Consider the following 22,204-nt stretch of genomic DNA (forward strand, 5'->3'; position numbering starts at 1 on the left):
AGATCTGCCGTTTATAAGCTCAAATATAAAACGGCATACATGCTTCAAATATATCAACATTAGTTCTACTCTGACAGCATGGTGGGAGTTCCTCAAAATGACAAAGTCATCCCTTATCCCATGCAGTCGTACACCTATCTGGAATAACCCTGATATCCTACAAAATAATAAAATGATAAACTTTACATACTGGAAGAATAAAGGTATTAAATATCTGGAACATCTACTTGACGGAACCGAGTTCATCAATTTTGCTAAACTAAATATGCAATATGGCATTAGTAAAAATAAATTCTTGGAATATGAACAACTTAAATCTATAATTAAAAATAAATATAAGCATATTAATGGTGGTTTACAAGTCCCAACTAATATAATAGAGTTCTTAGATTTAACCCCCCCCAAACTACTGTCTAAATCATACAGGACACTGACTAAAATAGATGATTCGATATCTCTTCCTATAATGAAGTGGGAAAAAGATTTATCAGGCACCTTTGAACAAAATTTCTGGGCTCAGACATGTCTAAGAACTTTCAAATTGACTAGAAACACCAACTTACAACTAATACAATACAAAATCCTTCACAGAGTACATTATACAGGACAAAGATTATTCAAGATGGGTCTGGCACAATCTAATATCTGCCCACACTGCATAGGCAATCATCCTGATAATTATTTTCATGCGTTATGGTTATGCACACCAGTCCAGAGGTTCTGGACACAGATATGTAAGGACTTATCAAGGTGCTTGAGCTGTAAGATTACACCATCCCCATCAGTTTGCCTGCTCGGTAATTTTGAGGAAAGTCCTCTGAAAAAAGAAATAGTTTACATGGTTTTTACTGCTTTATGCATCGCAAAGAAAACTATCCTCATGAATTGGAAAAGTAAACAAAATCTCAGTATCAATCAGTATAGAGATCTTTTGTTGGATCATATTAATCTAGAGACAGCATCTGCATCCACATCTGATTGGTCTTTTTGGGCTCCTCTGATCAACACCATCACTTAGTGGAATAGGGGGCGGTGGGTTGCTTCCTGCAGGGCGCAGTGGCTGGATGAAGGGGTTCCTGGGGCCCTGGGGGCACTTGGAGTAGGGCGCCTGGTGGATCCGGCTCCGGGGTCTGTTGCCCCCATCTGGGAGGAGTTTGGGAGGCCTACGGGTGGCCTACAGCAGCCGGGTGTCCGCCCCTGCACGGGGCCTCTGGTGCGCTGGGGGGTCTCGGGGCCCGTTGAGCTGGTAGGGGGGCATGGTCATTAACACCTCTGGGCAGATGCTCTTCTCCTTTATTGGAAAGGCACTCTGCCAGTGGGGGGAGGGGGAAAGGAGGGGGAGTAGGGATCTACCCAGCCTGGATGTCTACTGTCGAATGTATGGTGAGTTGTTTGAACGTTAGTGTTGGGGAGGGATTAAATCCACGGGTGGGGGGGGGGGGGGGGGTTGGGGGGGGTTGACGTTCTGGTGGGCTTGTGTCCGGCCCCCTGTCCCGGTCCTGGTCTGTGTCGTCTTCCGGTGCGGGTTACACCTGGGGGGTGGGGTTGGGGTGGCTCGTGCGGGCCGGCTGGCCAGGGTCCCCCCCTATTATTATTATTATTATTATTATTATTATTTATTTATTTATTTATTTATTTATTTATTTATTTATTTATTTAGTTTAAGTAGGCTTGGTGGGTGGGCTGGGGGGGGCTTAGGTGTTGGTCCTGGTGGGTGGTTGGCTGGCGGGCCCTGCGGCCTCTCCCTGGCCCCCGGGCTACGGTGGTGCCGCTGGCGAGGCCCCCTTCTCTAGGTGGGGCTTTCGGGGAGCGGGGGTGCCTATTGGAGTCAGTAGGGGAGCTGGCTCCCTGGGTTGGCTTCCCAGTCATTTGCTCCCCATCCCCGGACTCCTCCCTCTGCCTGCTCCATCACGCCGCCACACATGCAGGTCATGAGGGAGGGGGCGTTACTGGAGGTTGCCACTTTCTGGTGACGCCCCTCTCCCCAATTTTATTTTGCATCTTAGACACTTTCACTTCAAACATTTTTCACATCACACACTCATATAGGCCATGGTAGGGGGGGGTGGGGGGAAGACGTCTGGGAGGGGGCTTATGTTGTGTGGGCCTCACCTCGGACGGCTCCCTTCACCTCCTCTCCCACTTAGACATTGAGGGTTCTGGGCAGTCACACGGAAGGGGTGCGCTGGCAACAGCTACCTTCCGAAAGGGGGGTGGGCTGTGCCGTGCATCCCCTTCGGCGCTCCCAGTTTTTAAACGCACTTGAGAACAACATGCAACAACACAACATTTGAGCAGGCGTAGGGAGGGTCGGGGTCTTCTGCACACCCCCGTTCTCCGATGGAGGCAAGGAGTCTGGGGCCTGGAGGAGGTGCGGGCCACTGTGTCCGGGGTCTTGGCGGGGGGCTGCGGTGTGCAGTCAGCGGCCTACCAGGTCTGGGGCTGATGCCTCCGCTCCCCCCAGGGGGCGGGGGGCAGGGATGGCAAGGGTAAGGTGGGGGGAGGGAGTGGGTTTATTAGGTATTTAGGGGGAGGGGGGGGGCTCTGGCCGGGTGGCTCGTGCGGGTCGTGTTGGCCCGCCCTCTTGGGGGGGCCCGGTCCGGGGGGCGTCTGGTCGGGGGCCGGGGCCGGGGGTCGGGCACAAGCAGTCGTATAGTCGATTTGGGGTGTCCCCCCCCCCTTTGGTCAGTGTTGGATGTGAGTGTTATGTGGGAATGTGTGTACAGCGTCTTTTTTTTTTTTTTCTGTGTGTGGCGAGTGGGGCACAAGGGAGGGATGGGGTGAATGAGTTTTTTTTTTTTTTTTTTCAGGTATGGGTGTGGTCCGCTCCCTCTCCCAAGAACATCTCAAGTCTCCGATAGGTGCGGAGCCCATCCCCCCACGTCCTGCCCTCCTCCACTTCGTTGGCGGGCGCCTTGGCCCCCTGGCGCATTAGTTGGCTTCGGGTTTGGGGCGGGTTCCCGGTCGTGCGCCGGCCCGCTCCTGGCGGCCTCTTCGCGGGGCCTGGCCCCCCGGGGGGCGGCCGGGGCCCTCGTCGCGGGGGCGGGGCGCCCCTGGGGCCTCTGGCCCTCAGGGCCCATGGCCGGGACCACTTCAGCGGGGCTGGCTGCCGGCGGAGCCCACGGGCTCGTCTCCGCGGCTCTTGAGGGCGTCGACATTGCGGTGGCTGGGGGATTTCCTCGGGGTCGTCTCTGCTCCTTCCTTGGGGGGGGGGTTGCAGATATCCTGTGTCGGCCCCTCCTGGGCGACCTGCTTTAGGGACCCCTTTGGGAGTCCGGGGTTACGGGTCCCCTGACGCCTGCCTCTGTGCTCGGGGAAGGTGGGTCTTTGGTTCTCCACAATCACTATCAAGCTATTTCTGGATAATCTTCACCTAAACTAGTGCACTTTCACATCTCCCACTGGTGCTGGGTCCCAGGTATTAAGTGTTCACTTATATACAGTAATCTTATAATTTATTTATTTATTTATTTATGTTGTGTCACTTTCTTTTTTCAAATATCACATTACACATGTCAGCTTACATAATAAAATATATGATTTAGCAATGGCATCTAGGTGTTATTAGAGTGTATCTGTTGCTTTATGTCTGTTGGTTGTGCTGTTCTTTTTGTGTCTCTTTCCAGGTGATGGAGCAGACACAGGACATTTTATCATTCTCTTCCTTTTATCTCCTCTTTCTTTCACCTGTACTCTTTTTTTTTTCTTTTCTCTCACTTTTTGTTCTTCCTTTACTCTCCCATTGTCATGTCCATATAATTTGAAATTCTCCTTGCAGGAATCATAATAAAGCTATTTACAAGCATAAATCAAGTGGAGCACTATGGCGAAAGCTGTTTGCTCCACTTGTAAAAGCAAAATCTGTCGAGCTCCATCTGGCATTGAGATATCAATTCCTATTGCCATAGTGCTAGACAGGACACTGGGGAAAAAAAAAAAAAAAAAAAAAAAAAAAAAAAAAAAGGCTCTGAGTGGTGGTGGCCATTAGGTGGAAGGATTCCACTGTAGTGACTGGGGAGCACTGCAGGGTGATGGGGGTGAAGGGGACCTTCATAGTCCCTAAAATTGATGCACATCTCTAAAGTTTTCCTTTCTCTTTCCCCTACCTTCTGTTATAATCAGCACCCTGAGCAAGTGGCAGCCAGTTACGGCAGTTCTGCTAATTTTGAAGCTTCTTTCTTATTTTTATATTTTTATTTGTCTACTTCATCAAATCGTTGGGAGTCCAAATTCAACACAATTATGTTGTGTTATTTTTGCCGATTGTTTGGTGTTTTTTATTCCTTTTGCACTTGTTTGAAGATTCAGCAATCGGCTCCCTAGTTCACACCCGGGGGAACTATTAACACTGTGTGGTGCAGTGATGCCTCTTGCAGATAGACCCGAAAAAGGAGGAAGAGACAAGAGGGAGCATATATATATATATATATATATATATATATATATATATAAAAAGTGGACAGTATATATATATATATATATATATATATATATATATAAAAAGTGGACAGTATATATATATATATATATATATATATATATATATATATATATATATATATATATATATATATATATATATATTGTCCACTTTCTGTTGTGACAATCAAAATTTCCCACTTGTGGGACTAATAAAGGATTATCTTATTTATGTTCTCATTCTGAAAAGCCAGATATTACACATTTAATGCAATCTGGATGGAAAAACCAACGCTGACCTTTAGTACACTGTTTGTCCTGGGTGTAATCATTTAAAATAGAATTAAGTTAATAACGTATAACTCTGTATGGTTAATATCTCATTTAAATGTGAGGAAACTTTAAGAGCTAAAAGAGACAATATTTGTCTTGGAGCGAGCATTTTTTTAGACGTCTTTTAGAACTGAGGAGATGTGTAAACTCAGGGTTGAATAAAGGACAGCAAAATAAAGATCTAAAAATCTAATACACGATGATACTGAAACTTCTTCAGAAATTAAGAAACATAATGAAGTGAATCGTTTATAACATTAAACCTGTTTAGAAAGCTGCTAAACAGATTCATTTTAAAAACAGCAATTTTTGAGATTACTTAAAAATGATATCAATACTCTCTGCTGCCCTTAGGTCAGATGGAAGGCTAGTCTATCAATGTGGGTCATAATCAGAAAAGAGTCACCTCACTGGTATGTTCTTAGTCTCACCTGGGGTTAAAATTTAAGGCCTGTGGGTTCTCGATGTTCATGCAATGAAAGTAAATCTAATAGATAGGTAAGACCAGACAGATGTATTGGTTTTTAAACCAATAAAAGAAATTTAAGATCATTTCTGAGGCAGAATGCTAGACAACACAAAGAGCATTACCAGAGTCGTCTGCAGTAGAGAGAAAGCAGAACATTCCAGCCGTCAATCTTGCAGGTAATAAAGAAGTGCTGCACTGTCTCTACACTGGGTCATGAGTGAGGTTTGAGCACTGGGAATATTATTTAGATGATAAATTAAAGTCTTTATTGCATCTCAACGGTGAACTGAAAAAAGTTAGACTTGAGAAAAGATGTTATGGTTTTCAAATTGCTCTCTGATCGTTTCACTTCAAGTTTCTTTTTATTACTTTTGTAACTAGAACTGTACTCTTATTCCTGATGGTCGTGAATTTAATTCTTCTCCATCACGGTCTGAAGATAATATTACTAAAAGCAATGAGAGGTAAGGTGTCACCAAGAACAATGACATGGAAAAAACAAATGCCTACATCTCCTTTGAATTTATGAAATCATGTAAAGGTTTTTAATGTAGAAGACTTAAGCGTGCCAACAAAAGTTAAGTCTCATATTCAGCTCTTCATCACACAAAGTTGCAATATGCGGTGTCAATTCAAATCATATATCATGTAAACAAATTGTCTAATGTGCATTGCCTTCCTAAAGTATTCAAAGTCAAAGTATCTTTATTAGTCTCCCTTGGGATGGGATGCATTTATGTACATTGGATACAAAGGTCTGCATCATGCTACATCTTCAGTTGCTAATTAAATAAGTCTCAATAAAATAATAATAAATATTCAATAGCAACAACAGTTCTTAAATTACAGTTCAACTAAAAGTCATATTAAAAACAATACAAATCAACATATAAAAGTAATATAAATCCAAACACCTCTGCCGTTCCATGGATGTGGCTACCTACATCTTCTTGCCCTTCCCCTGTTATTCTTCTCATTCCAAACCATGCATTCATTAACAAGTTTTAACGGCGGTGGGATAAACAAATGTTTGTATCTGTCCTAGAGTCTCTAAAAGTAGAATGGGAGGCAGGTCCTTTACTTATCAGACTCCTCTCCTGTGGAACCAACTCCCAGTTTTAATCCGTAAAGCAGACACTGTGTCTACTTTTAAGACTAGGCTTAAAACTTTCCTTTTTTGACAAAGCTTATAGTTAGAGTGGCTCATGTTACCCTGAGCTTTCTCTGTAGTCATGCTGCTATAGGCTTAGGCTGCTGGAGGACATCAGGGTCTATTTCTCTCACTCTGCTGAGTTCTACTGTTCTCCAATTTGCATTGCTTCTTGTTTTTTCAACTCTTAACATTTTGTTCTCTGTGATTTTTTTCTTCATAGATGGTACACCTGGTCTGGTGTTCTGTTAGCTGTGACATCATCCAGGTGAGGCAGATCATTTGCCATTACCATATAACATAGAAAGGATTCCTGGATCAATGTGTGCTTCTGTGCTTTTTGTGTCTCTGCTCTGTCTTCTCTAACAGCCTGTCGGTCGAGGCTGATGACCGTTCATACTAAGCCTGGTTCTGCTGGATGTTTTCCTCCCTGTTAAAGGGGAGTTTTCCTCTCCACTGTTGCTTCATACATGCTTAGTATGAGGGATTGCTGCATAACCATCAACAGTGCAGATGACTGTCCACTGTGGCTCTACGCTCTTTCATGAGGAGTGAATGCTGCTTGTCAAGACTCGATGCAATCTGCTGGGTTTCCTTAGAGAGGAAACTTTTTGACCAATCTCTCTATATGATTTGATTGAATTTGACTTTGTAAAGTGCCTTGAGATGATGTGTTGTGAATTGGCAATATATAAATAAATATAAATTGAATCATAAAATAACATGAAGCAGAATAAAATTTAATTTTTGCTTGTCCGAAACATTAAAACAGCAACCTTCATGTTCTAGTTCTCAGGAAACCAGCGGTCGAGGCAGATGACCGTTCATACTGAGCCCGGTTCTGCCGGAGGTTTTCCTTCCCGTTAATGGGGAGTTTTTCTTCCCACTGTCGCTTCATGCTTGCTCAGTATGAGGGATTGCAGCAAAGCCATGTACAATACAGATGACTCTCCCTGTGGCTCTACGGTTCCCCAGGAGTGAATGCTGCTTGTCGGGACTTTGATGCAATCAACTGGTTTCCTTATATAGGACATTTTTGACCAATCTGTATAATCTGACCCAATCTGTATAATATGATTGAACTTGATTTTGTAAAGTGCCTTGAAATGACATGTTTCATGATTTGGCGCTATATAAATAAAATTGAATTGAATTGAATGTTGCACATGAGAAGCTTAGTGAGGTGACGTTCTGGCAAGGATGAGTTGGCAGAGGCAACTATAGGTATGCAAGTGAACAGGTGACCAGAGTTGAATGTAATTAGTGGTGACAGGTGGAGATGATATAGAATAGGGTGGTGGCAGGAGGCAGACTGAGCTGATTGGATAGTGGCTGGTGGCTGAGAGGTGACAAGCTAAATGAAAACGTCCAGAGGCACAACAAAACCCTAAAGGATGGAGGCCTAGGATGGAGGGCTAGAGTCAAAGAAAACAAAATGATTTGGTCACTTCACTTGAACACACATTCACTTCCCTCCAAAACAATTTCATCAATTGAAACTAAGGAGCGGGGTTTTAAGTGATGGGAAACCTCACCTGGTGTCGCTCCTGCAATCTGTAGATCACTAATGGTGTTTCCTTATCCTGTGATCTATCTGACCATGAAGCTGTTGGACTTTGAATCTGAATCTAGGCTCCTGTGTTGTGTAAAATTTGTTTCTCCTGAAATATACCGTTCCCTGACTTCTTTAGGTTTACATGTTGTGATTAAATTTAGTGGCTAGCAGAAGGGTGAGAATACGCGCGTGTGCAGCAAGCACACAAGTCAAGTGAACCAATAGTGCATCCTGTGCAGGCATGGTAATAGATTATTTCAGGAAAATGAAGTTCTCTCATCGCATTCATTTTGATTAGTTCTTAAATGAAGTCAGATCAGTTTCTCAGTACACAAGATAACATAATGATGCCGATTTACAATATACCTGCTGTTGTGAGTAAACTTAAATTGATTGAAGTTAAATTAAAAATACTAATGTACACATTTTTCACATTATGTAATATCTACACAATATTATTACCTTCTCTAAGTACATGAAATAATAATGTTGAATCAACACAATATGCTTAGATAGATCTAACAGATGATGCTTTTTTTCAGTGTACAAAACAAAATATGCACCACAACCTGATGCTGCCACTACTATGTTTCATTGTGGGAATGATGTGTTCAGGATGATGTTACATATTTCACGTAGCAGTTTTTGCCATTGTTAGCATTTTGCATCTAACCAAAAAAGTTCAGTTTTGGTCACATCTGTCCAGAGCACCATCTTCTCATGCTTACGGTTGCTTGTACTGGACTAGCACAGTTTAAGTTTGAAATAAAATCAGTAATATTAATTAATATATAATTCTAACATCAGCTTACGATTCTTGATCAGTCTGGTATAGTTAGAGGGTATCTTACGTTGTCGTCTATTTGTGTTGTCACAGAAATGAAGTGAGTGGAGCTAATTTTAAAGTCTATTTCAGTGTTACTTTAGTATTATCATAAATCAATAATACTGGGCCAAACATAATGAATAGTAAACATTCTCTAGATTAAACTGTACCATCAAGGTCAGGCAGTACAATTGGGAATATTTCAAGTTTAATTGATAAAAGAAGGAAAATAATTTTATCTAAAAGTTGTTTTAGATTTGGATCCTTTAAATTCATGAATTTGTCTACTGAAAAGTAGTTTTAATTAAGGAGGGCTTTACCAGCTATATCTCTAATCAAAAGTTAGATTTTCTTTGTATTATGAACCAATCACAGCTCTTGAAAGACAGCATCACACCTAGCAATGTGGTCAACCACACCTCCTCACTAAGATAACAATTTCTGAGATTTTGTTGAGTTGCTCTCAGCAGCATCTGAATCACTCTTAAACTAAGACTCCTACGTAGGAATTTTTTGGCTAAGATAGGAGCTCTCTGAAAGGACTCTGAGAATCTTTGTGAATACGGGCACTGGTGTCTAAGTAAGGTCTTAACTCTTTAAGGCACAAGCCTTAGTCCTGTCTGAAGTCTTATCTTTGCAACAGTTTGACTCAAGTCAGCATCTCAAACTTGAGTCACCATCTGTGGCAAACGCACCACCATGGAAAAGTGCTCTCTGCCAGTAATGTCACCTTTACTCTCTTTATTGTAGCGGTGTATTTTTTTTTTTTAAACTGTAATTTGCGTGACTACATTTTTTATATAAAAGTCAATTATCTGGTAAATTATGAACATTGCAGTAAATATATGAAGATTTAAATCAGAAGAAAAGAAAACAAAGCACAAGGGATTTGCCAAAAATGGGTGGCTAGAGCCTGATCAGTGTGCAAAGCTGCAGCCTGTAACTTTGTGCAACTCTGCTACTGGCAGATCACAGATGTGTGACTAGAGTAAAAGACATGATTAATGGTCACCGTTTCTGTCCATGTGCAAGGTGATATGATGCACATCCTTGTTTTTGTTTTTTTTAAATAAATAAGGGTGTGCTATAAAGTCCACAGGTGGCACTGGCCAAACAAAAGCAGTGATGTAGAGTTTGGAAGCACATTCGTACTCACCAATATGCACATGTGGATAAAAATACAGAGGGCCCTTAGGTGTGAGTGTTTGTCCACAGTCAATCTGACACATCTCCGTCCACTATAGACCATCAGCTAAGAACACACCTAACCAAGCCCTCGCTCAGACAACACCAAATCAAAGGCTTGCATAGGATTGCCTGTGTTACATAAAAAGGGGCTAGGCACAAAGGTGTGAACACATTAGCCCCACATGGTGGCCAGCTCCTCGACTGACCCCACTCTATCACACCACCCAGCCAAGACTCTGTGTGGTAACTTCTTAGGATCAGCACAGGGCAGCTCTAGCAGGGGGATATACCAATTGGGTTGGAACAGTCTAGGGCCACATGCTTGCTCAGGAGGAGTGGTTGATGCACACAACTAGATGATAAGTGGAAAGGTAACTTTTAACCAATTTGCATCAAATTTGACTGCATTGTGTAACTTGAATAACTTTGGACTTTATGCAATTAAATCGGCATTGATTGACTGTATTGATTTGGTTATACAGAGCCTTGCAAAAGTATCCCCCCCCCCCCCCCCCTTGGTGTTTTTCATATTTTGCTGCCTCACAACATGGAATTAAAATGGATTGTTTGAGAGTTTGCACCATTTCATTTACAGAACAAGCATACAACCTTGAATATATATTATTTTGTTTTTGCATGAAGTAAACAAAAAATAGCACAATAACAAAATTCAGTGTGCATCACTGTTTTTTCTGGCCGCTCTTCCATGAAGCCCAGCACTATGGAGAGCATGGCTTATTGTGGTAATATGGACAGGTCCTGTAGTCTCTGCTGTGGGCCTCTGCAGCTGCTTCAGGGTTACCTTTGGTCTCTGTGCTGTCTCTGATTAATGCCCTCTTGGCCCGAACTGTAGGTTCTGTGGACAGCCACTTTTCGGCAGATTTGCTGTGGTAGCGTGTTTTCCATTTGAAAATGATGAGACTGATGGTGCTCCTGGGAAACATCAAAGATTCAGATGTTTTTTTTCAAACTCCACTCTGACTTTGACAATTTTGTCCCTGACTTGTTTGGAGACCTCCTTGTTCTTCATGGTGCCTCTTACTTAGTGTTGCTGCAGTCTCTGGGGCCTTTGAGAAAAGGTATGTTTTAACTGGCAGATCATGTGACACTTTGATTGCTGACAGGTGGACTTCAAGTAATTGGTTGCACCAAATCTTTTTAGGGGCTTCATTGCAAAGGGTGTGTATATATATATATATATATATATATATATATATATATATATATATATATATATATATATATATATATATATATATATGCCACTATTCATTCTTTAGTATTTATTTGTCTATTTCTCAATTCACTTCACCAACTTAGACTATTGTGTGCAATAAGTTACAAACCAAGGGAGGTGAAAAGGCACTGTATATTTCTGTATAACTGGATGTTAACTGGGTAGCTTTCAAAGTGCATTACCATTTATTTTAAACTGGGACTGACAATGTCAATTTCATTTATCCATTAAGCTTCAGCATCTGTTACCATCCCCACCACACAGCAAGTTATTTACTTTACTCCCTGTTTCTAAGGTTATTTCACTGAAGATGAAATCAGTAACCAGTTGTTACATAGAGGTCACAGTAGGGTTAAAAAGCATGGACGAATAACTGCAACTTTGCAAAAGGCCAGTTTTAAATTCGACACATTTACAATGCCACATAGAATTAAATTTAATAACCTCAATAAAAATTCCAAAATCTGTCACGGTGGCCCCTCTGATACTTGCGCCTGATGAGAATAATAAAACCAAATGTAAGCATAAATAAGGGTGTGCTATAAAGTGCAATGACAGGACGTCAAATTACGAAGGGTGAACAATTAATATAAAACTTATTCCAAGGTTTGCTTTAAGGTCAAAACCAAACAGCAGCAGTATTCATGTCTCGTTCCTATTTATCTTATGCAGTTTCAATTTTATTAATCCGTTTATGTGCCCCTGAAAAATATGGTAACACAATGCCTTCTAGAAATGTTGAAAAGATGTGTGAAAAAGTCTTAAAGTAACTTTTTTTAGTGCAGTATCATCATTTCACAAAAAAAGAAATATTCAACTATTAATTTTAGTATTTTTATTCAGTGTGGAAAAAAAAGATATTGGTGATTTCTGGTGTTTTATTTAAATCTCAATCTCAGTTAAAACCGTGCGAAAAACCACTTCAACGTAATAATCAGTGTTCACATATTAAAATCTGTGATGTATCTAGATTTAATGAACAGTTTTGGAATAAGATAAAAGCAGCTTGATTCTTGCTCTTTTTCTCAGTAGCAGAAATAAGGTATTTGTCTGAGAGCATCTTGCTGTTATCCAAAAACATCAATTTTAGACCAAAAGCAACCGGAAGTAACTCTTTCAGTTAAGAAAACACTAACTTAGATCAAGGCAAATGCAGCCATTGACATGACAGCTTAAAAAGACAAGGCCAATATGCTCACACCCATTTCCTTTCTTCCCTCAATAATATTCAAAAGAGAACAAAACCTGTCGTCATTAGGATTAATTCACAAGAAGCTAAATGCCAGAGCAAATCTATTAGTAAAACTAAAATCTATACATATACAATATAGACGCAGAGTATGTGTTTCTGTCAGTGATCCTTTGAATTATTTTTGGTCTAGTTGTTGCAAAGTGTGTGGGTTGCACACAAAATATTACCAATGAGTTGTCGCTGCAATGTCAGTGTGTGCAATATGCATATCAGAAAGGACTAAAGTTGGCTAATATATTCAAAGTGTTATGGACTTGCATCTTAACTGCTAAAGTAATATTTAGCCAGAAAATAGGTATATCTCACCTGATATCATTAATGATAATGATACATTTTATTTTTTAAAAAGGGCTTTTTAGAACACTAAAGGACACTGTACAGAACAAGCAGAACAATAAAGATAAAACAACAAACCAAAAAGTTGCAATGAACCGACTATCACAGAGAGCATGCATGAGAAAGCTCGGCTCCCCATGGTGCTGAGGTGGGATGGAGGAACAGTGAAGTGAATGGAAGAGGAGGATCTAAGGGAGGAGTAGCGATGTAAAGAAGATCAGAAAGGTAGGGGGAGTGAGGTTGTGGATGGATTGAATATGTACAGAAAAATTATATTCTGAATCTAACAGGGAGCCAGTGAAGCTGCTGTATGTAGGACTGGGGTGATGAAATGAGGGGACTTTGGTAACAATGCAAGCCGCCGAATTCTGGTGACAGGACTATAGACAAGAACAGATGTATAGAGATTAAAATAGACAAAACGGGTGATATCATTCATGTAAGAGGTAAAGGACAGAGTGCTACAAGGATGACACCCAGACTCTTAACCTGAAGGAGACTAATGAACCATCAAGTTAAAGGAAGAAACAGTCAGCTTTGGATAATATAGATTTGGTTCCTGTGAGGAGGATCTCAGTTTTATCACTGTTCTCTTTAAGGAAGTTGGAAGTGAACCAGGATTTTATTTTGGATAGGCAAGAAGTAAGGGAAGAGGGTGGGAGTGTAGAGCTTGACTTACATAAAAGATAGAACTGGGTGTCATCCGCATAACAGTGAAAATGGATGCCGAATTTCTGAAGATATTGCTGATAGGAAGAATATAAATAATGAAGAATAGGAGTCCCAGGACAGAGCCCTGGGGCACGCTGGTTGTGACAGGGGATGGACGGAAACTAAAGGACTTAAGGTGTACAAACTGAGCATGGCTAGTAAGGTAGGAATGAAAGCGGTCAGGATGGGTGTGAGTGATGCCAATTGAAGATAATCTGTGGAGGAGGATGGAGTGAGAAATTGTATTGACGCCTGCACTCAGATCCAGAAGAATGAATGCAGAGCTGCCATCAGAACATCATTGCTGATTTTTATGAGGGTAGTTTCGGTACTGTGAGGGGACGGAAACCAAACTGGAATTGTTCATAAAGGTTATTATCAGTTAAATAAGAATGACATTGGAAGGATACTGTTTTTTCAAGTACTTTGCAAATGAATGGTAAATTAGAAATGTGCAGAGATTATTGTAGTTTTGGAATCTGAACCAGATTTCTTCAGTAATGCAGCGATAATGGAATTTTTAAAGAGTAGGAACAACTTCAGTCCTATGTGAGGAGTGAATGAGGGCACTTATGAATAGAAGGAGAGCTTGAAAGCAGGGTCTGACCAGGAATGTTGGGACTGAATCAAGGATACACTGGATCAAGGATTTCAAGTTCAAAACTTGAATATAGGTGTGAAAGGCAGAATTTCACAGAGGAAGACAGGTTACATGTTCAGAGGCAAACATTGGTGAATCGTCAATTTCCTCATTGAAAATTGCATTATAGAATTACAGGAATCTGTAGAGAACAAGTGGGATGGTAATGCATTCGGTGGCTGGAAAGAGTTATTAAACAGTGAAACAAAGTCCTGGAGTAACCTTCATTGGAACAGATTAAATCAGAGCAGTAACAGTTTTACTTTGAGCAATGAATTCCTCTTATTGTGGTATTTGAATTTTTGTACATTTCTTTGTAAATTGTTAGTCCGGTTTTCTTTTGTAGTTGCAAAATTTGATGACATTTAGCTTTAATGGTTCAGGAATGAACTAGGGGGTAGAATGGGAGAAGGTAACAGATTGAGTTTTCCCCGGAGCAAGATAATTAAGAAATATTATTTAAACAGTTATTATCAGTGGTGGGTGTTCCATAGGGGGCGCTCGGGCGATGCCCTCCCTGAATGTGGAGGGGAAAAGTCAAAATATATATAGATTTTAAAATTATTATTAATGTCAGTTTTTACTTAATAGTACATGGCTACATGTAATAAGAATTGTTAAAACACTTCTACTAATTGACTCTACCAATTGACTCTCATTTAACAGTGCATTTCCACCAACAGAACGTATCATTTCTCTTCTTCTACACTTGTGGGCTGTCACTCAAGGAGCCCCACAAGTGTAGCGAAATAACCAATCGTATACTGTTGCTAGGGAAACTTTATAAATATTTGGCCAATCAGCATCGCCAAAATGAATGGCTTTGGGGCTCCTGGAGTCTTTGCCCCTGCTACACAGTGATAGGTGTATAGACCAGTTCACACATGACGTCACGAGCTACATCCGGGTCACGGTGGTCAGCAAAAACAGCACTGTTTTCGCTTACCAGCCTGACAAAATGGGTGAATTAGAGCGTACCTTTAGTTTATTTTTGGAATCTAAACAATGCCTACGACTTGTTGTGCTCCCGGTTGCACACAGAGGGATTCCAAATCGTACAAGAGCTATATACGTTTCTTCCGTTTACCGAGGGACGAAGAAAGAAGAAAGAAATGGATAATTTCAATGAAAAGGATGCAGGCAGACAATCCCAATCGACTGTAGGAGCCATCATACCACGACAGAATTTGCAGTCTACACTTCATCTCCGGTAAATACAACTTAATTTTGCACTAGTCATTGTTCTACTTAAATTATTATATAAATAAAAAATTAGGATATATATTTAAGTCAAGACGTAAACGTTCATTTCGTAATAATACACGTACATGTACAATGTATGCAAACCATCTGGCATGAGTCTGTGAAAAGGATTAGTAAGACAAAAACACCTAAATAATCCTTTGTGAACAATGTTTTTTTTTTTATTAATTAAATGCTTATTGTGGAATGGTAGTAATTTTCCGACTTTTGATTTAAATGCATGTACTGGGTTAGGCAGGGAATTCTTTTGGCCAGCCCCACCAAGATTTTTTTTTCACCAGCCGCCACTGGTTATTATGTTGAGACAGAAGCTCATCAGGGGTGGAAGAAGGATAAGGAATCAGAGTTATCAGTTATTTGAAGGTCATCAGTTGAACAGTTGGGACGGGCAAGTCAGAGAAACAGATTATGTCCAGACTATGACCTTTGATATGTGTGGGAAAGTCAGTAAATTGATCAAATCCAAAGTTTTCCAGACATGATATGAAGACTCTGGTGAGGAAAATGTTATTGTTGTCCAGATGCATGTTGAAATCCCCCACTAATATTACATTAGGTGAGAGAGAGGAAAGGTGAGTGAGAAAATCCGCTGGTTCATTTAAGAAGACACTCTGTGTGTTGCGGGTGTGACTGCAGTGTGTTGCGGGCAGTTTACACGCTACAGATTCAAAGGAGGTGAAAGCCGACACAGGAACAGACAACCCTTTCCACTTCTCACAGTGACAAGATCGGGACAACCACCTCCACGGTGTGTCAACAAACCCTGGTGGAGTGGAGTCATTAAGTTGTGGAACGTTTTTGGGTTGTTGCCAAGTTTCCATAAAACAAAGAGAGTCAAAGTCACGGTCGACGAATGTCATTGCAATGACCATTGCAATGGTTTTTGCCATTGCAAGACTTTCTAATGTTGTGCAGTCTTTTTTTGGTTGACAGTGGCAGGTACCATCAGCTTTGTTTACTCTGGCTCTTGGCTATGCAGGTTTTACACAACCTGCATATGTTGTGGCTCTTGTGCAAGTAATTTTCTATTTAGCAGAGTCAGGATGTATTTCTTACTCTGCCATGTTCAGATGTCTCTGTTATGTGTTCACCATGGGTGCCATATTTATCCAGAAAAGGTTAATAAAATCAGCTGGACTTCAGTTGTGTGGTTGAAGACGTTTCACTCTTCACCCTAAGGGCTTTTTCCATTCAAAGCAAGAGCATTCAAAGTTCCAGGCTTTATAACTGTATGAGTGTGCTGTTATGCAATCTAACTTAACATTGAATACCTTATTTTTCAACCTTTTGGAATGACTATGTCCTGGATAACTGAGAATCTTCACTGGCATAGTGCCATACTTATGTGCCCTTTTCAGGTTCCTCAAAATCATGTTATTTTCCTCTCGTAGTTACCTTAGCTCGGTTTGTGTGACTTCGACAAGACGTGTGTAGATTGATGCAATACCAGGGGATAAAAGCCATCTTTACTATTAGAGCAATAAGCAACTGTAGGTTCCTGTATCAAAAACTGGAGTAGAGATGTGAAAAATATCTATTACCCATTGGGTAAACTCTCTGCTGGCTCTGAGTATCATCAGCCACATATTTTCAACAGCTTCTCGAAGGAAATTAGATTCTCTTGTAACACTGCTGATAGATTGTTAAAGGAACTGCAATTTAGTGAATTTCTACATTCATTGCTATATCTTCAAGGCAAGAAAGTGTCCTGGACAGGGTCTCTGAAATCTACGTATAGAAATGACTGCAGATAATGAGCTGGGACATGAGCGTTCAGGTGAGAGCTCTGATGCAGAAATAGGAGGCATGGCTGTTTTTTTTTCTTTTAGATTTTGTGGTATTTGGGCTGCAAAAAAGGTTGTGAACGTCTAATGTCACATTATGACCCAACTACTCAAATAATTTAAAGTTTATATGAGAGAGTAATCTATTAGTTATTTTTACATATAGTATAAGCTTTGAATTGAGGAGTGGTGGCCTGGTGGTTAGAGCAGTACGCATGCACTCTGCAAAGGTTGCAAGTAAACCTGGTTCGATCCCCACAGACTGCCACAATGGGTCGCTGAGCAAGACCCAAATTTCTCCATGGCCGCTGTAAAAGCTGCCCACAGCTCTCTGGGGGATGGGTTAGATGCAAAACCTTCTTCCGCTTACGACATTTCCGTTTAGGTACAGAATGCATTACAGAAAAGGTTAACCAGACTTCAGAGTTGGTGTTAGCATCTTTAAATACTCCAATAGAGTCAATGTATTAGATAAAGATCAACCAAAGGTTAGAACAATTATAGTTTCAATTATCTAAAAGCTACAGCTTTAATGTGCAAGTTGTTACTTTGATAAACATAGAAGGGAAAGAGAAGAGAAACCAAAGAACAGACATGTGGGAACACTGAGGGACAAAGTGATGAAGAAGCAGACATAGGGGCTACAGGCAGGTATCACAGTCATTTCTCTCTCAGGTTATAATCTTTCCATTAGTCTCAGATGAGGAGGCATAACCACTCAATCTAGGCTTTAATGGGACAATGCTTATATGCTTAGACAGAGCCAGTGAACCTGAGGCATAGACTGATTGCCTTAGTGACAAAATGAATGAGACTTGGAGCTGGAGCAATGTGAGGATCGTCTGCTCACCTCCAGCGCTTTAAAGCTCAGATCATAGTCCGTAAATGATCGATAATCCTCACGTTATAGATTTTATTTTGTCTCGGGGATGAAGAATGAATTCTCTTCAGTGCATATTCCACTGACTATATCTTGTTGCGACTCTGCTTAGAAACTCCAGTACTTTTGGATACTTCTTGATGCAAGTAACATTTCATTTTGTTTACTCTGAATTTGCATGATGACAGCATGCAGGCTACAGGCATCAAAGCCTATTTTTTGCATTCTTGTTCAAGGGCCATCTTAATATTCAAGGACAGTCTTTGCAAGCTCTTAGAGTGTGACTGAATAAGCTTATTTTGCTTACAGGGCCTGAGAGCTTGTACAGCATGTTAACTGCTGAATATTTGGCAATGTAAATTTGCACAAGGTTTATTTGAGAATAAGGGGCTGCTTACTTAAAATGGAAAAGTTGCATATACAGACATATGTAAATTACTGCATGGAACTAACACAGAGAGGACTACTTCCTAGAGTTAATATGTGGAAATACCAGCAAACTCGTTTTGAAACCCATATACATCTAATCTATTAGCTTTAACTTTTTACTGCTCTGTTTATTTAAGATGATGTATATCTTGTGAATCAATAAAGTATTCACCACTTTGAAAAAGCTAAATAAAAATCTATACCGGAGGCATTATAGCGCAACGTATGTTTTTCAAGGTATAGTGGCTCTTATGTCTACACACTCCTGTAAAAATACCAGGTCTTTGTGATAAATTACAATTTCAAAACCGTTTCCTGTGCAATTCAGTTGAACAAGAATAAAAGGTGTTAGAAGGAAAAAAAACATGCAGAAACTTAGTGAAGCCAGTGTTGTGTTTTTGAGATTATGTGAGCTTTGCTATTTATCCTGGCTAAATAAAGGTTGATTTGTTGTAAGGTGTATTATCTTATCGGACATAGGTGTCAGAGGATGGGATCGTACAGGGATGGACATGATCAGTAACGATATACAGGTAGGGTGAGATCATTTAATGAAGATCAATTGTTTCTATCAGACCCAATGACTGACAAGGAAATATCCCACACACCATTACATCACGTCCAGCATCCTGAACTGCAGGAGGAACCCATCATCAATGATGTTTACACCAAATTCTGATTCATCACACCAGGCAGCCTCTTTTCAGTCTGTTACTGGTGAGCCGGTGTAAATTGTAGTCTCAGTTTCCTGTTGTAGCAGCATTTAGTTCCTATGCTCCACTTATCTGGAACAAACTTCCAGAAAACTGTAAAAGTGCGGAAAGCCGAAGTTCCTTTAAATCAAGATTAAAAACACATTTGTTTAGGATTGCCTTCGACTGTTCTAGTTAAACAGTTCTACTGAAACATCACTAGTTCAAATGTTTTAGTCCAACTGTTTTTAATGTTCTATTTTTGTTTCTACATTTTATTCCTACTTGCTTTTATTCTGTTTTATTTTCCTATATTTTAATCATGTAAAGCACTTTGCATTGTATCTGTACTGAATTGTGCTATATAAATAAATTTGCCTTGCCTTGCCTTGCCTTGCCTTGTAAGCTAATAGGACTGCTCCCTGGTGTAGTCTCACCCGGTAGTGGCCCATTAGTTTCAAAGTTTCTGAAATACTCAGAACAGCCTGTTAGGCTAAAGGAACAACGCCACATTGGAAGTCACCTAATACCAGATTCTTCCCCTTTTTTGATGCCCGGTTTAAACTCTACAAGTCCTATTCACCACATCTACAGGTCTAAATACATCATCCTACTGCTGTGTGATTGGTTGCAACATTGTCTGTGTTAGGAAGCAATTGCACAGGTGTACCCAATAAAGTGGCCAGTGAGTGTGTTACTACAGTCACCAGTAGTGTCTGACTTTTTCCACTAAACATACAAACAATAACCTGTTAAAAGATCCAATTTCATCAGGAAAGGTTGCATCACAATCTAGAAGGTCTCAGTGCATTCACATTTCAGCTTCATTTAACTATTATTATTATTATTATTATTATTATTATTATTATTATTATTATTATTATTATTATTATTATTATTATTATTATTATTATTATTATTATCTACAGCTTCAGCTTTCCAGATGTACTTTACAAAGTTATTTTTCCGCAGATGATCTTTTATCTCGTCACAGCTCTAATTACATCAAATTAACGCCATGACACTTTGAGCAGGTGTATTCTCTCAAGGATCTCAGTTTTATGCTTCAAAGCTCTAATTCTTGTGCACTTAGTGGAACTGAGCCATTATTTACCAAATCTCTTTCCGTTCGGCCAATATGGCTATCAAACAAAACGGGAGAAGCTGTGTAATGGTGGTGAAAGAATTCCAACTCAGTGTTTGGGTACACACTGCAAAAACGGAACTTAAAATAAGTAAAATGTTCTTAAAATTAGTGTATTTGTCCTTGATTTGAGCAGGTAAATAAGATTATTTGCCAATGGAATAAGATTTTTGCACTTAAAATAGGAAAAACTCACCTCCATCACCTTATTTCAAGTGCAGGATGCCTAATTATCTTATTTTGGGGGTCAAAATACTCATTCCATTGGCAAATAATCTTTTTTTACCTGCTCAAATCAAGGACAAATACACTAACTTTAAGAACATTTTACTTATTTTTAGACCCGTTTTTGCAGTGCACATTCTTAAGTTGTTATCTACTTCTTTTGGACAATCAGAATTTTACAACATGTATGTTTTTCATTATATTCAGTCATTTAGTGCAAGAGTCCCTTGCAACTGATAGAATTACTTCTTGAATCAAATGTATTATTACAGCAACAGCTGATACATATGAAGCCGGATGTTCTTTCAAATTCATTTTCTGGTCTGTTTTTGTCTCAAGCGTCACCTGTGGGAAATACTTCAGGCCACTGTAAATGGCACTAGAAGCAGCAGTTAGTTTCACTATGACTCCACATCTTTACATTGTATCTTAAGTATGCTCGCTACCAGTTTTTCTTCATCGTTTACCTTTGAGTTTGTTTTGGACATCCAGCACAATGTCCAGAGGGTAGAAAGGCAGCACAGGATCACTGACCAGGCGCAGAATCGCTTCAGCAGTCATCTGGAGAAACAGTCACCAAGAAACAAATCGACTTAGTTTACTTGATTCATTCACCATTTCAAATTAGCTGCAAAAATCAGTCCGATTGGTTTAAAAGACATGTAAAAACCACAGGGCCATAGTAGTCTGCAGACTTCTAAATTCAAAATTGAGAAAAGGTAATGTAAGATTTTATCTCAGCAATTACGATATGAGTGTTTTCCTTGCAGCTACATAACAAATGTTTGATTTTAACTGGGACAGCATCATGCCAAATCAGTTTAATGCAGCCTCAAAGGGCTGTAAACAAACTTGACAATAGGAAGACAAACTGAAGTCTGTCTCACAAAGTCATCTTTGGTTGGTGTCAGCAAGTGACTTTGTCTGCTGAAGTAAGTGTTGGCTGGCATTATGGGTAGTGGGTATGGAGGTGTTTAATGCTTCACATGCTGTCATGTTTCAGACTTAAGATGAAAGGAAGTAGTTTAGGATTTGGCTTGTTGACTTAACAGAACCTCTATTAAAGCCTTTTTTATTTAGCTATCATTAAAGAAGTTTTGGCCAGATTTAAATCACTTATGTGGAAATATTTTTAGCGGCTAACGACCCAGAAGTTAGCATCTGCCTCAGCGCCTTCTGTTAGCGTTAAATTAAAGTTACTTCACTGTAATGGAAAAGAGCAGATAATTCTTCTCTTTGATCATCTTTTGTCTCTGGTAGACCTTGACTTACGCTCCCTACACTGTTATCTGTTCTGCAAGTGTAAAAGTGCTGCAACCCTGACCTGTTTTTTCACTACACATTCAGGAAACTAGCCTTTCCATGGCGACACACAGCAGGAGCCTCTGGCTGCAGACCTTTAACTGCAGAAGCTTTGCTGGCGCTGGCGGACGCTCACATACGTCAGTCCAGCTGCTGCCACATGTGGAGCAATGTCGGAAAAAGGTTTCTTGGTTGTTTTGGAGCTAAAAGTGCTTCCCGACTTGAACAGGAATAGAACTGTGTTGTTGTTTGATGCAGAATATATGTCATAAATACACTGAGAAAGAGGATAGATAGACAAGCAGGAATGAGGATGGATACCTGCTGGCTAACTTAACGATTTAGAATATGCAGAGGCAAGAAATTTCC

The 22,204-nt window shown here is 40.2% G+C and overlaps 1 protein-coding gene across 1 annotated transcript in view; it reads right to left on the reverse strand.

Annotated features, from left to right (window-relative positions):
* LOC118556473 (inactive N-acetylated-alpha-linked acidic dipeptidase-like protein 2) overlaps window positions 1-21,090 on the reverse strand; it is a 75,876-nt gene extending 54,786 nt beyond the window's left edge. Inside the window, exon 1 of the mRNA XM_036141616.1 lies at window positions 21,001-21,090. The gene's annotated coding sequence lies outside the window, so the exon portion shown is untranslated. The remainder of the gene's footprint in view (window positions 1-21,000) is intronic.
* Between the last annotated feature and the right edge of the window lie 1,114 nt (window positions 21,091-22,204).

This window comes from Fundulus heteroclitus, chromosome 9 (genome assembly GCF_011125445.2).
Source record: "Fundulus heteroclitus isolate FHET01 chromosome 9, MU-UCD_Fhet_4.1, whole genome shotgun sequence".
NCBI lineage: Eukaryota > Metazoa > Chordata > Actinopteri > Cyprinodontiformes > Fundulidae > Fundulus > Fundulus heteroclitus.